The following is a 15,216-nucleotide window of genomic DNA, read 5'->3' as shown; positions in this document are numbered from 1 at the left end:
TAATGTAGAAAACATGCACAATAGGCCATAAGGTTCAACTAAAATAATATAACATCCATATGGGGAAAAATACCCAAAACAACTGAAAACTGAATCTGAAAGCTAAATCTGAGCATAAATCCAAAAGCCTCTAAGTACTGTCTAAAATAAGGAGTTGAAGGAACATTTCTCCAACTAACTTCGTAAAAATGAACTGAAGAAATAAATTAATAAATCAAATAATGTCGTCCTTGAATGAAGAGGACTCACTGCAACTCTGTATGCTGAATGCGACTGCTACTGCTGGTCTGGGAATCGTGCCTCTAAACCTATGGTGTAACATGAAAAGAAAGCACCATAGTGTAAATGCGTCAGTACAACTAGAGTATTGAGTATACGAGTGAGGTAGGCTAATGGAAACGGTTTACATGCATGAATAATACTACTGACTGACTGATATGAACGTAAGAGTACAAACATACATACATAGTAACTAAGATCGTGAGTATGTAATGGCTAAATCTGTAGGCTAATACATGGCTGGAATCGTAGTTCTAATAACATAGATGACTGTATCTGACAACCCTGAATCTGGTTGAACTCTTTGAGTTTTGTGCTATAACTGAATTTGACTGTATCTAACAGTCCTGGTATATTGATATCTGAAGAACTGTCTGAGTTCTTTTATTGAAACTGATACTGAAACTGTCGGAGGTACTTGTTTAACCAACATGCCCCATGTATACCATTACGGCTAAGCTGGGGTCCAATCTTTGCCTCGACTGGATGGGTGTCAATACCGCGCCACAGGTAAGGATAGTTGAGAGTGACCCTTATCTGGCAGGTACTCAAAATGAGAATGGTGGGACACTAAACTAACAGGTTAATCCACCTCATCAACCCTAATCTGACAGGCTATGATTTCTCAACCTACGCTGGTTACGTAGTTCTGGAACATAAGGATGACTGTTAAGAATTACACCCTAAACTGGTAGGTGAGTCCCCATCCTTAGGTTCACTCGGTGCTAAATTCTACTCCCATCTGAAGAGACTAAACATGATTTAATTGACTGTACATGGACAGATTAATTGACTTCAGTTAACTGACGGAGTAGTACTATTATCTGAGAGGTAACTGAGATCATGATATTTCTGAGGTTTCCTAAGTCACATGACTGACTGAGTTCTATAGATTATAGCTTGAATGAGATTATCGTTACAACATGTCATGGCTCTAGGCACACAACTATGGTTTTTGGGTACGAATACCCCTAGGACTCGATAGAAGGAAACTGACACACATGACCTGACTTGATCACAAGATTTGAGTCCACAATTCATAATATCATAAGTAGGGGATAACGTGCTTCATGGGTTTATTAAACATCTCAACATGGTAGGAAAATATGAATATATTTTGTGTACATATTTTATATCTCCATCATCATACATGCTTCATGACACCACCATGAAATACATAAATAGCATAGAAAATTCATATTGAAGTGTATAGCTAACATGGGCTTGTTATTTAGATAGCATGGAATCATATACATAGGAATTTCTAGCATCCTAGGCATTTTATCAAACAACTTACATGCATTCTCTAAGGCATAGGTGGATTTCATACTTGCATTATATCAAACCACCCAAAATTCATGATTTTCAACCAACCACCACATATATTCCATGAAAACATTCTTAGATATCATCTTGAAACTTAACAACAATCGTCAATATGTACATACTCATATCACCACAAAAAGTTTACAAAATAATATTTAAAACATGGTTCTTGAGCTCTATGAATGGATTGGATCCATAGATGAACACTACGCATAACTTAGAAAGGAAACCTTGATGATTTGCTGGAGAGTTCTTGGATTTGGGAAACTTAATTCTCAATTATCTTGGAAAAAGGCTTGAATCTTGCTTTTGAGAGATGAGTTTGATGGAAACCCTAATCTTTAGGGTTTTTAATATGTTTAACTAAAGAAAAATGGGAAAATTTATGCCTCTTTAGGGTTATAAGTCGTGGAAGGTGAAAGGAAAAGACTAAAATACCCTTATGAAATAAATTTCCAGTTGCTAAAAATCATAACTGACGACATTTGTGACAAGCCATCAAAAATGTGGTAAACTACCATGAATGTCGTCACTTAGGAGCTGGTTTCTGCCTAAGGCTGACGACCTCCGTGGTAGGGCATCACAAGGGTGATAAGCTACCACGAATGTCGTCACTTAGGAGCTAGTTTCTGCCTATGGCTGACGACCTTCGTGATAGGGTGTCACAAATGTGGTAAGCTACCTCGATGTGTTCATACTATTTCCAGCCTGACATGCTGTAGTAAAATAGGAATAACTCTTTGCTCCAATATCGGATATAGGCGAAATTAGTATCGTTGGAAAGCTAATTCAATTATATATCTGTTGATAGGTCATGAGCTCAAAAATTCCAAGAATAATGAGAGATATGCTCATTTGAATTTGACTATACCAATATCCTTCTCAAGAATTCAATCGATAAGGAATGTTTTGATTCATCTGATAGCTGAGAGTTATTTGAAGCCTTAAAATACATCTAACCTACTCATAAAACTATAAAAGAACCATGATGTACTATGCATGAGCTTGGTACATGGCTCTAATATTGGTTTGGATTTTTTGGGGTATTCTAGTAAATCCTTCATATATCATGATAATCCATTAAAGAAGCATCCTATAGCATTAAAAATGACAATTTAGAGCTCAAAACAACACGACATCCTCAACGATGAACTAGAAACACGAGCTAAGCATAGGCTAAATTCACATTGAGCTTTAACTCATTGTTTTGACTCCTTTCTATCCAATTAACCCTTAAACATTATAACTAAGTTGTTTTACACATAAATACATAATAAAAATCTTAGTAACTCATTAAAACATATTAGAACCCAACAGAAGAGACTAGACAAACACCTAGCTGAAGCTAGTTACACTAGTTTTCTCAGTTGAACTCTAAATGTTCAAATTGAATCAAAACTCATGTGAAAATACCATTAAACATTGTAAACACATATTTGGACACATAAATGCTCATTTATATCTTTATCAACACATATAGTATAAGAATCATCTTCAAAAAAAGGCTAAAAATGCTAGAATAGTAACACTAAAATGCATAAATACACCCAACATTAGTAAGCATGGTATAGAATCAAGATTAATGGAGATTCATGTTGAAATCACAACTTAAAATCATAATAAGTTTAAAAGATCATAACTTTGTATTTAAATTGGATACTTGGGCTCCCTGAGTGAAAGGAACCCATGGATGAACACTTAACATACCTGGGTTAATGAATTCTTGAGAATTGATGGTGAGTTCTTGAGATTTGATCTTGAATTTGGAAAGCTAGAGTTTGTTCTTGAAAGAGAATTAATTTTTTAAAGATTAATTTATGAATAATGGGGAATATAATGCCCTTTTAGGTTTTAAATTTATAAAAAAGACCAGACGGTCCCTGGAAATTAAATCATGGAACTGGGAAAATCTTGATTTTGTCACCCAGCGCGATGCGGTACATTCACTTCGGGCCACTGGAAAACTGATGAACCCCATTTTACCCAGCTGTGTGATGTGGTGCTATTATGGTGCGCCACTAGAAATGGACAATTCCCAACTGGTCTTTTGGCGTGACGCAATGGCTATCGCGGTGCCTTACTGAAAAGTGACAACTACAAAAATACCCCTTGGCGCGAAGTGGTGCATATCATGGTGACACACTGAAAAAGGATGTATGTGAAAATGGCCATCACCGTGATGCGGCCTTATCGCGTTGGGCTACTATTTTGCACTAAAAGTGCCATAACTTCTCACCCCGAGTATCTGATTTAGGAAAAATTTGTATCATTGGAAAGATAATTGAATTTCCTACCATTTGGTGGGTCGTGAGATTGAAAATTCTTAGTAGACAAAAACATATGCTCATTTGAATTTGACTAAAGCAACATTCTTGTATGAAATTCAACCAGTAAGGATTATTTTGATTCGTCTGACAGCTGGAAGTTATTTGAGACCTTAATATACATCAAAATAACTTGAAAAACTATCAAAGAACCATAATGTACTATGTATGAGCTTGATATATGACTCTAGATTTGGATTTAATTTTTGAGGTATTACAATATCTCCCTTTGGGAACATTCGTACTCGAATGAGACTGATTAATGATAAAATACTGAAGAACTGAGGTTACATGTTGAGTACACATGATGAAAACATAAGTACATGACTGAGTCTAAAACATGATTTATGACTAAGCTGAAACTACGAAGGAATGATGGACATGAGAATGATATGCATCTGAAATTGAGCATGGAAAAAGGGAAATTCTAAGGAGATTGTTACCTTAAGATAAGAGTGATTTTGCAGAGAAAAGACGAGGGTACTTGGTCCGCATATCTGCTTCTTCTTCCCAAGTGGTACCCTCAACGGAGTGATTCCGCCAAAGAACTTTAACTAGGGGAAATTCTTTGTTCCTTAGTCTAAGAATATGCCAATCAAGTATTTCGACTGGAATTTCCTCATAGGAAAGACTGTTTTGAACGTCTATACTTTCTAAGGGAACAACTACAGCTGGGTCACCAATAGACTTCTTCAACAAGGAGCTATGAAATACTGGTGCACTGATGCTAAGTCTACAGGCAACTCAAGCTCATAAGCCATCTTTCTGAAATGACTTAAAATCCTATAAGGGTTAACATATCGGGGACTAAGCTTCACCTTCTTACAAATCCTCTTCACTACCCTTATAGGAGAGATATTTAGGTTTATAAAATCACTAATCTTGAACTCAAGATCTTTCCTTCTCTCATCTGCATAAGATTTTTGTTGGCTCTAGGCTATCTTAAGCCTCTCCCTGATCAACTGAACTTTCTCTATAGCATCAAACACCAAGTCAGGCCCTGCTAGTGCGGTTTCTCCTATTTTAAACTAACCAATTGGAGATCTACATCTCCTTTCATATAGAGCCTCAAACGGGGCCATTAGAATACTGGAATGATAGCTGTTATTTTATGCCAACTCAACCAAAGGCAAGTGATCATCTCAATTACCCTTAAAGTTGACTACATACGCTCTCAACATATCCTTAAGGGTCTAAATGGTCCTTTCTCTTTGACCATCTATTTGAGGGTTGAAGGTCGTACTGAGGTGAAATTGGGTACCGAGACCCTTCTGAAAAGCTATTCGAAAGTGAGAGTTAAATTGAGTACCTCTATCTGAGATGATGGATAATGGAACACCATTCAACCTAACCAACTCTCTGAGATAGAGCTTGGCATATCCCTCGACGGAATAAGAAGTATGGACTGGTAAGAAATGAGTTGATTTGGTTATTCTGTCCACAATGATCCAAATCAGATCATGCTACTGATGAGTACAAGGCAAACCTGTCTCAAAATCCATGTTCACTTCCTCCTACTTCTAAGTGGGAATACTGAATTCCTGCATAGACCCACTTGGCTTCTGATGTTTAATCTTAACCTGCTGACATGTGGGGCAGTTAGCTACAAATTCTACAATATCTTTTTTTATCCCACTCCACCAATAGCTTTACCACAAATTATGGTACATCTTAATGGACCCTAGATGAATAGAGTAACGTGTACCATGTGCTTCCACAATAATTTTCTGTCTCAACTCACCAACATACAATACACACAGTCTACCATAGAAACCTAATACACCATCTCCCCTTTGGGAGAAAACCTTCACTTTTTGATCTCTGACAGACTTCTTTAGCTTTACTAGACTAGGATCTCTATCTTGCTTTTCTTTCACTTCGACAACCAAGGAAGGTTTTGAACTATTCTAAACCCAAATACTAACCTCAACTGAATCAACCAAACGAATACCTAATCTATCATGCTGATGAATTTCCTGCACTAACTTCTTATTGGCCTCAACATGAGCAACACTACACATAGACAATCTACTTAGGGCATCTGCCACAACATTGGCCTTGCCCGGGCAGTACAAAACACTCATATCATAATCTTTCAACAATTCTAACCATCTCCACTGGCGCAGATTAAAATCCTTCTATGAAAACATATACTAAAAGCTTTTGTGATCTGTGAACACATCAACATGCATGTGTCTCCAAATTTTTAAGGCACAACGACAACAACTGCTAAATCAAGATAATTGGTAGCATAATTCTTTTCATAGGGCTTAATATGTCTAGAGGCATAGGCTACAACCTTACCCTTTTGCATCAAAACACATCCCAACCCAACTCTGGAAGCATGACAGTACATAACAAACCCATCTAAACCATCTGGAAATGTCAAAATTGGGGCTGTAGTGAGTAGAGTCTTCAACTCATGAAAATGCTTCTCACAAGAATCTGACCACTAAAACTTAACTTTCTTCTGAGTCAATCTGTACATGGGGGAAGCAATAAATGAAAATTCCTCAACAAACCATTGGTAATAGCCAGCCAAACCTAAAAAACTCCTGATATCTGATAGAGAGATGAGTCTGGGCCAGTTTCTTACCGCCTCAGTCTTTTGAGGATAAACTCTAATGCCATCACCAGAAATAATATGGCCAAGGAAAGCCTATTGATCTTAGCCAAAATTTGCACTTACTGAATTTAGCAAACAACTTATGGGCTTTAAGAGTCTGTAATACAATTCTGAGGTGGTCTGCATAATCATTTTTATTAAAGGAGTAGACAAAAATGTCATCAATGAAGACTTTGATTAACATGTCCAAGTACTGCTTGAACACTCGGTTCATCAAGTGCATAAAGGTTGTTGGGGAATTCATGAGACCAAAGGACATGACTAGAAACTCAAAGTGACCATACCGAGTTCTTAAAGCTATTTTTAGAATTTCACATTCTCTGACTCTAAACTAATGGTAGCCGGATCTAAGGTCTATCTTAGAGAAATAACTGGCACCATGAAGTTGGTCGAACAACTCATCAATCCTAGGAAGTGGATACTTATTTTTTATTGTGACTTTGTACAACTAATGGTAGTCGATACATATTCTAAGAAAATTATCTTTCTTACAAATGAATAGGACTGATGCGCCCTATGGGGAAATATTGGGCCTGATAAATCCCTTATCTAAGAGATATTTCAACTGCTCTTTTAATTCTTTGAGTTCAGCTGGAGCCATTCTGTATGGAAGAATAGAGATAGGCTGAGTATCTGGAAGAAGGTCAATTCTAAAGTCAATTTCTCCCTCAGGAGAAACTCTGAGGAGATCTTCAGGGAACACATCTGGAAATTCCCTTACCACTAAAACTGACTCAAGATTAGGAGTCTCAAAATTAGAGTCTTTCACTCAAACAAGATGATAAATACACACCTTGGATATCATTTTTCTCGCTCTAAGGTATGAAACAAGCTGACCCCTAAGAGTTATAGTACCGCCCTTCTATTCAAGGAATAGTTCATTCAGAAACTAAAAATAAACTATTCTATTTCTACAATCAACTAAAGCATAGCATGGGTGGAGCCACTCCATAGTGAGAATGACGTTAAAATCCATCATCTCTAACTCCACAAGATTAACTAAAGTGACTTTCTGAGATATTGTGACCAAACAATTCTTGTATACCTGCCTGGCTACAATTGAGACACCTACTGAGATAGACACTAAAAAAGGCTCTGCTAAGATTTTGGGACTGATTTCAAAGTTCACGGCTATATAACAGAGTTACAAAAGAAATAGAAACTCTAGGGTCTAATAAAGCATAAACATATAAATGAAAGACCTGGAACATACCAGAAACTACATTAAGCGAATTTTCCTGATCTTATCAGGACTGAAAGGCATATAATTTGTTTAGACACTGATAACTATCAGCACTAGAAGTGGCACCCTGCTGAGTTGGGCAGATGACTGGGACTGGCCTTGTTGGCGCAAATTTCTACCTTTCTGAGAAACTACCCAACACTCCCAAATTTGATGGCCTGGCTTACCACACCTAAAGCATACATCACTACCTGCTCTACACTCGCCCTGATAGTTTCTACCATATTTTTGAAAAAAGGATCTATACGAGCACTAGTAACACTACCCTATGTCTTACAGTTTGGCGCCCTATCCCAATTATTACTTTTGAACTTAGGTACTAGGACACTTGCTGAAGATGAAGCTGGGACTGAAGATTTCTTTCGAAACTGAGGATGGTTACCACCTTTTGACATTGGCTGACTAAAATTAAAGCTACTTATTCTAGACTTCTTGTTCTCTCTCTCTTCTAAATATTCTACTCCTTAATTTGTTGAGAATGGACCATCAACCTAGGTAAGTTCATTACCTTAATCAGCATTGTGGTCCTACACTCCTTGACAATACTATTAAATATACCAGACACAAACTTACTCATCTTGGACCTGTTATCAGCTACCACATGAAGGGCATACCTAGCTAACAGAGTAAACTTAAGATAATACTCCTTCACACTAATGTTGCCCTACCTCAAGTTAATAAACTCTAACACCTTGGCTGCTCTTAGCTCCAATAAAAAGACTCTATTTAAGAAAGATGTAGCAAACTTTTCCCATTCTATAAGACCTGCATCTGCGCCTCTATCTACCTTTTACTATTTAAACCATGTATGAGCAACATTTTGCAAATGATAGGCAACTAACTTAGCACTCTCACTAGCAGTTACCCCCATAACATCTCCTATGAATATTCTTCAGATTTAGATCCTAAAAATAGAGGAGGATTTATTCGGGTGAAGTCCTGAATCCTAGCTACAGAAATATTGGACACTGAGTTGGCCGGAACAGCAGTTGGCTGAGTATTCTAAGCCACTACAAAATTGGATAGAGTAGTGAATGCAGCTCGAAACTCTGTATGAGAAACATTCTCCTTTAGGGAATCTTCCTAATTGGGCGGAGGTGCTGGTTAGTTTACGTTTCTTCTTCTATTTGTCTTTTTAGGAGGCATGTTCTGTAAACAAAAGAAATAATAGATTAGACATGGAGTTTAGCATGAGCTCATGCTCAGTCACACGACATGAACACTAAAACAAGGGAAACTTTTGCCAAAATCCTTGTAGCCTCTTGCCCATAAGTATGGCACGTTTCATACCCATGCACAAGACTCTATTTAATGTGACATTTAGACTTCCTAGGACACTTTAAAACCTTAGGCTCTGATACTAAGTTTGTAACTCCCCGAGAGTACACCCTAGGATCCACACGGTGCTTATAGTTCGGAGGAACCACAAGCTAACCCGTAAGCTGGTACCTATTGTGACCACTAGGTAAAACTAATATTGACATAACATATGCAGAATTTAACTGAGGAATGCCATAAAATCTAATAAAATCTGCAAGGCATAACTTATAATACTAATAAAACATTTGGTAAGGACAACTGAAATTTAAGGAACTAATTAACTGTCTAAAATAGTCTGAAAAGCCTGTACTGACTGATTGAGGAGCTATCAGGACAAACCCCCAACTAACTCTGAATAAATGAAAATGACTAAAACTAATAAACTAATTTGAACTATATAAATCATGTCCTCAAAATATAAGGCCTCAACACTGCTATGGCTGATTAGTCTATAAAATCTATACGAGATCTAGAAACTAAGCATCCGAACCTATGATATGATACATCATAGAGCAAGAAAAGAGTATTCGATCAGTACTTTTAATGTACTGGTATACTAAATATGGTAGGCTGATATGCATGGTTTCATGAACATGAATAATAAATGTCTGAATATATATATATATATATATATATATCATGAAGTACTGAATAGAGTCCATAAAATCTGTAGATACTGAGAATACATAAAATCTGTAGGTACTAAATATGCATGAAATCTGTAATTACTAAGGATGCATGACCAAGCATATAACATGTTCTAAATATAATCTATAAGTACTGAAATACTAAAATTAGATAAATGAACCATTGATATTAATATGCTATGGTCAAGCAACTAAAACTAAATTACTGAACTAATTATTGGACTTAAACAATGGGAGGTATCATCTAATCGACATAACACAATCTAAGCCAATCGAGGTGAACCTGTAACCCTGATTAGAAGGGTGTCAGTACTGTGCCATGGGTACTAACGTTGTCTGGGTAGATACACTATACTAATGTACTATCCCAAAGGAATAAGAGTGTCAAGACTAAACTGACGGGTGACCCCTGCGAGGTAGTCAAGCCTAATTGCCGGGTAACTCCTCATATCCTATGTTGGCTATGTAGTTCTAGAGTACTGGGACTTCTATTAATGACTCTGCCTATCTGATAAGGAAACCACCATCCCTGCACTTTCTCGGTGCTAAATCATATTCCCAAATGAACTAACTCAGAATGCTAAATTATTCTAAGTTTAATTGATATCTGATGACTGACTAAACAGATAATGCTCATAACATATTCTAAAACTATTTTGAAGATACTGAGACTAGGTAAGCAGCTAAGTTTTCAGGTATTCATAACCCCTATAGTAAAATGGTACTTATGATTGGAGGACATAAAATAGAAACATTTATTAACAATCTATTCTTGTAGGCATTTCATCAAACACTTGATATGCATGGCTTAGGCAAAACATAGGAATAGTATAAAACTTGGAGTAATCGCATGGTTTCAACATCAACAACACTTGATTTAGAAAATAGCAATAATAGAACATTGGGGTTTGATAACAACAACAATTTCATGTAAGCATGGGATAAAATTGAGATTCATGGAGGTTCATGGTTGAAATCACAATTTAAAATCGTAATAATTTGAAAAGATCATAACTTTGTATTTAAATTGGATACTTGTGCTCCATGAGTTACAGGAACCCATGGATGAACACTTCACATACCTGTGTTGATAAATTCGTGAGAATTGATAGTGAGTTATTGAGATTTGATCTTGAATTTTTAAAGCTAAGGTTTGTTCGTGAAAGAGAATTAATTTATTAATGAGTAATTTGTGAATATTGGAGCATATAATGCCCTTTTAGGTTTTAAATCCTTGTTCGGGACGAGTTTAGGGCTTTGGGAAAAGACCAAATGGTCCCTAGAAATTAAATTGTGAACTGGGTAAAATCCCAATTTTTTAACCCGACGCGATATGGTACAATCATGTTAAGTTACTGAAAAACTGATGAACCCTATTTTGCCCAACGGCGCGGCGCGTTGCTATTGCATTGGGCCACTAGAAATGGACAATTCCTAACTATAATTTTTGTGCGACGCGATGGCTATCGCAGTGCCTCACTGGAAATTGACAATTGTAAAAATGTCCCTTGGCACAATGCGTTGCTTATCATGGTGACTCACTGGAAAAGGATGAACGTGAAAATGGGCATCACCGCGATGCGACCTTATCATGTTAGGCTACAGGTTTTTTACTAAAAGTGTCATAACTTCTCATCCGAATATCGGATTTGGGGAAAATTGGTATCGTTGGAAAGATAATTCAATTTCCTACAATTTGGTGGGTCCTAACCTAGAAAATTCTGAGTAGATCAAAAAATATGCTCGTTTGAAGTTGACTAAAGCAACATTCTTGTATGAAATTCAATAGGTAAGGATTATTTTGATTCGTTTAACAGCTGGGAGTTATTTTATACCTTAATATACATCAAACTACCTTGATAAACTATCAAAAAGCCATAATGTATGATGCATGAGCTTCAAACATGACTCTCGCATTGGCTTGGATTTTTGGGGTATTATAAGGACATGCTAGGGTAGCGTCTTTAAAACCTAAAAGTTATTATGATGTTGAGGACCATCTTATAGAGGATGTTGGGGAAACTCAGGTTCTTTAGAGTTCTATTGATAACCCAATTTTATAGGATTTGTTAATTCATCTGTTGGTTCATTTAGATTGAATCACCCAAACAAGTGTTCCAATGGATGTGTTGGGTACTTCTCAGACTCCAGGAGGTATCCTGCCATTAGGGTAGACTCATACTTAAGGTTTTCTTACTTTAGGGGTATTAATGAAGATAGTAGTAGAAGGATATTACAGTAGATATTATACGCCTATGATAGATACAGGAGCAGAAGCTAATTTATGTAGATATAATTGCTTACCAGAAAGTAAATGGGATAAATTAAAAACACCAATAATAGTTAAAGGATTTAATAATGAAGGAAGCTTAATTACTTATAAAGCTAGGAATGTAAAAATACAAGTATGGGATAAGATACTAACAATAGAAGAAATTTATAATTATGAACTAATATCAAAAGATATACTTTTAGGAATGCCGTTCTTAGATAAATTATACCCACATATAATAACTAGAACAGACTGGTGGTTTACAACACCATGTAAACAGAAGGTAAGAGCAAAAAGAGTTAATAATAAAATAAGAAAGCAAACTGATTGGATAAAAGGAAGTGAAAAAATTACACAAAAGTTAGAAAATATAAAAAATACTGAAGATACAATAGAACTAGTCGTATTTTCGATAAATAAAACAGAAATAACTATATTTTCAATAAATAAAATAGAAATAATTAAGAAAAAATTAGAACAATTATATAGTGAAGATCCATTAAAAGGATGGGAAAAACATAAAACTACTATAAAAATTGAATTAATTGATAAAAATAGCATAATAACCCAAAAACCATTAATATATAATTTTGACGATTTAAAAGAATTTAAAATGCATATAGATGAATTATTAGAAAAACAATATATACAAAAAAGTAATAGTAAACATAATAGTCCAGCATTTATAGTAAATAAACATAGTGAACAAAAAAGAGGAAAAAGTTGGATGGTTATTGACTACAGAAATTTAAATGCAAAAACTATAACATATAATTATCCAATACCAAATAAGATATTAAAAATAAGGCAAATACAAGGATATAATTATTTTAGCAAATTCAATTGTAAATCAGGATTTTACAATCTAAAGTTAGAAGAAGAATCTAGAGAATTAACCGCATTTACGGTGCCACAAGGATTTTATGAATGGAACATATTACCATTTGGATATAAAAATGCACCAGGTAGATATCAACATTTTATGGATAATTATTTTAAACAATTATCTAATTGTATAGTATACATAGATGATATATTATTATATACAAAAACTAAAGAAGAATATTTAAAATTATTAGAACAGTTTACAGATATAACAGAAAAATCGGGAATAAGTCTAAACGAAAAGAAAGCTGAAATTATGAAAAACCAGATAGAATTTTTAGGAATACAAATAGATAAAAGTGGAGTAAAAATGCAACAACATATAGTACAAAAAATAATAAATTCGAAAGAAGAATTAGATACAAAAAAGAAATTACAATTATTTTTAGGATTAGTAAACCAAGTAAGAGAATATATTCCAAAATTAGCAGAAACTTTAAAACCACCACAGAAAAAATTAAAAAAGGATGTAGAATACAACTATAATGAAGAAGTTAAAAAACAAGTTCAAAAAATAAAATTACTTTGTAAAGAATTACCAAAATTACAATTTCCAGATGAAAATAGAAAATTTATATATATAGTAGAAGCAGATGCTAGTGAATATAGTTACGGAGGAGTACTTAAATATTGATATGAAGCAGAAAAAATAGAACACTATTGTAGATACTACTCAGGTACGTTCAATGAGACAGAAATAAAATGGGAAATAAATAGGAAAGAATTATGTTCATTATATAAATGTTTGTTAGCATTTGAGCCATATATTGTATATAACAAATTTATTGTACGAACAGATAATACACAGGTACGCTGGTGGTTAACAAAGAAAATACAAAATTCAGTTACAACAAAAAAGATTCGGAGACTAGTCTTGAATATATTAAATTTCACATTTACAATTGAAGTGATCAGTACTAACAAAAATATTATTGCAGATTACATATCAAGACAAAGTTACACAGACTGAAATAATAGAAGAAGATACTCTAGAAAAAATACTTAACACCCTAACTATGCTTTCAATGAAAGTGGACAGTATGGGTAATGAGATAGAAAAGCTAAAGACTAATGAAGATAAACTGAAGTCTATAGCTACAAATCAGCTAACTCAGCAGTGTGCAGAGCTACGTCGATCGGAAGACATTAAAGTTCTAGAGCTAGAAGGAGACGTTGGGACACTCCATAAAACCCATAACATTTATCAATCTACTTCTGCAGGTACAAGCAAAGGAGTTAATCGACCAAGATACCAGAATATGAATATGAATAAAATATTTGAAAAACAATTTACACCAAAAACACAAAAAGACCACTTGTTCATACCCCCACAAGTTACTACATACCGAGATAGCCTAAACCAAGATAAAAAAGTTTACAACTACACAGCCCAGAAATACATAGAAAATATCTACAGAGTACAAACTTTTCTAAACCATAACCCCAGAGCTACAAACATCAAAGAACCAAACACCAACTATATAACCCAAAAATTACAAGGATATAACAAACTAATTGCACTACCCAAAACTAACCCAAGCCTAGTAAAAACTTATTTTGACTATGGACTATTAAACACCATATACACCCAAGACGGAGAAGAATTAATAGCTATGGAAGAATTACACAAGATATTCACCACCTACAAAAGGATAACGAAAGGAAATCTATTTTACATAAAGTGTTATACTGCACCAGCAGAGATACTATATGACGAAATAAAACCAGTTATACAAGTTGTAAAAATAGGACTAACTAGAGATATGATCATACCAGAGGATATTACACAGCAACCGGAGATACCCAGAATTGAGATACCCGACTTCTACGCAAATAAACGACTTATTGGACTAGCTACGATTATACAAGAATTGGCAAATAATTATACTAATGGAAACCCAATATGGAGCTATTATTCGAGAGATCATCAAATGATTTACTCTAATTCAAAAGAGCTACGACAAGCAGATATGGAAGATGTCAGACAATGGATAATGACATTACTTAACCCAGAAAAACAATCTACCGCAAGAGCAATTAAGAAAGATTTATTTCAGATGGACTACTGACAGGGTATTGTAAAATAATTGGACACAAATATCAAGATCACCAATGTTCAAGATGTAATGGAGAAGATAACATTATTCCAGAAGTATATCTAGAATAAAAGAAGACAAAATGCCAGCTGGAAAGATAAGATAAGAAGCAATAATGGAGATATAGCAGATACGACAACATCAACGGAAGACAAGATATTGGATCATTTATGAAGCATTGTATAGATTTTTACGTAG

Source organism: Capsicum annuum, chromosome 8, assembly GCF_002878395.1.
Source record: "Capsicum annuum cultivar UCD-10X-F1 chromosome 8, UCD10Xv1.1, whole genome shotgun sequence".
NCBI classification, from domain to species: domain Eukaryota; kingdom Viridiplantae; phylum Streptophyta; class Magnoliopsida; order Solanales; family Solanaceae; genus Capsicum; species Capsicum annuum.
This window is presented reverse-complemented; position numbering follows the sequence as displayed.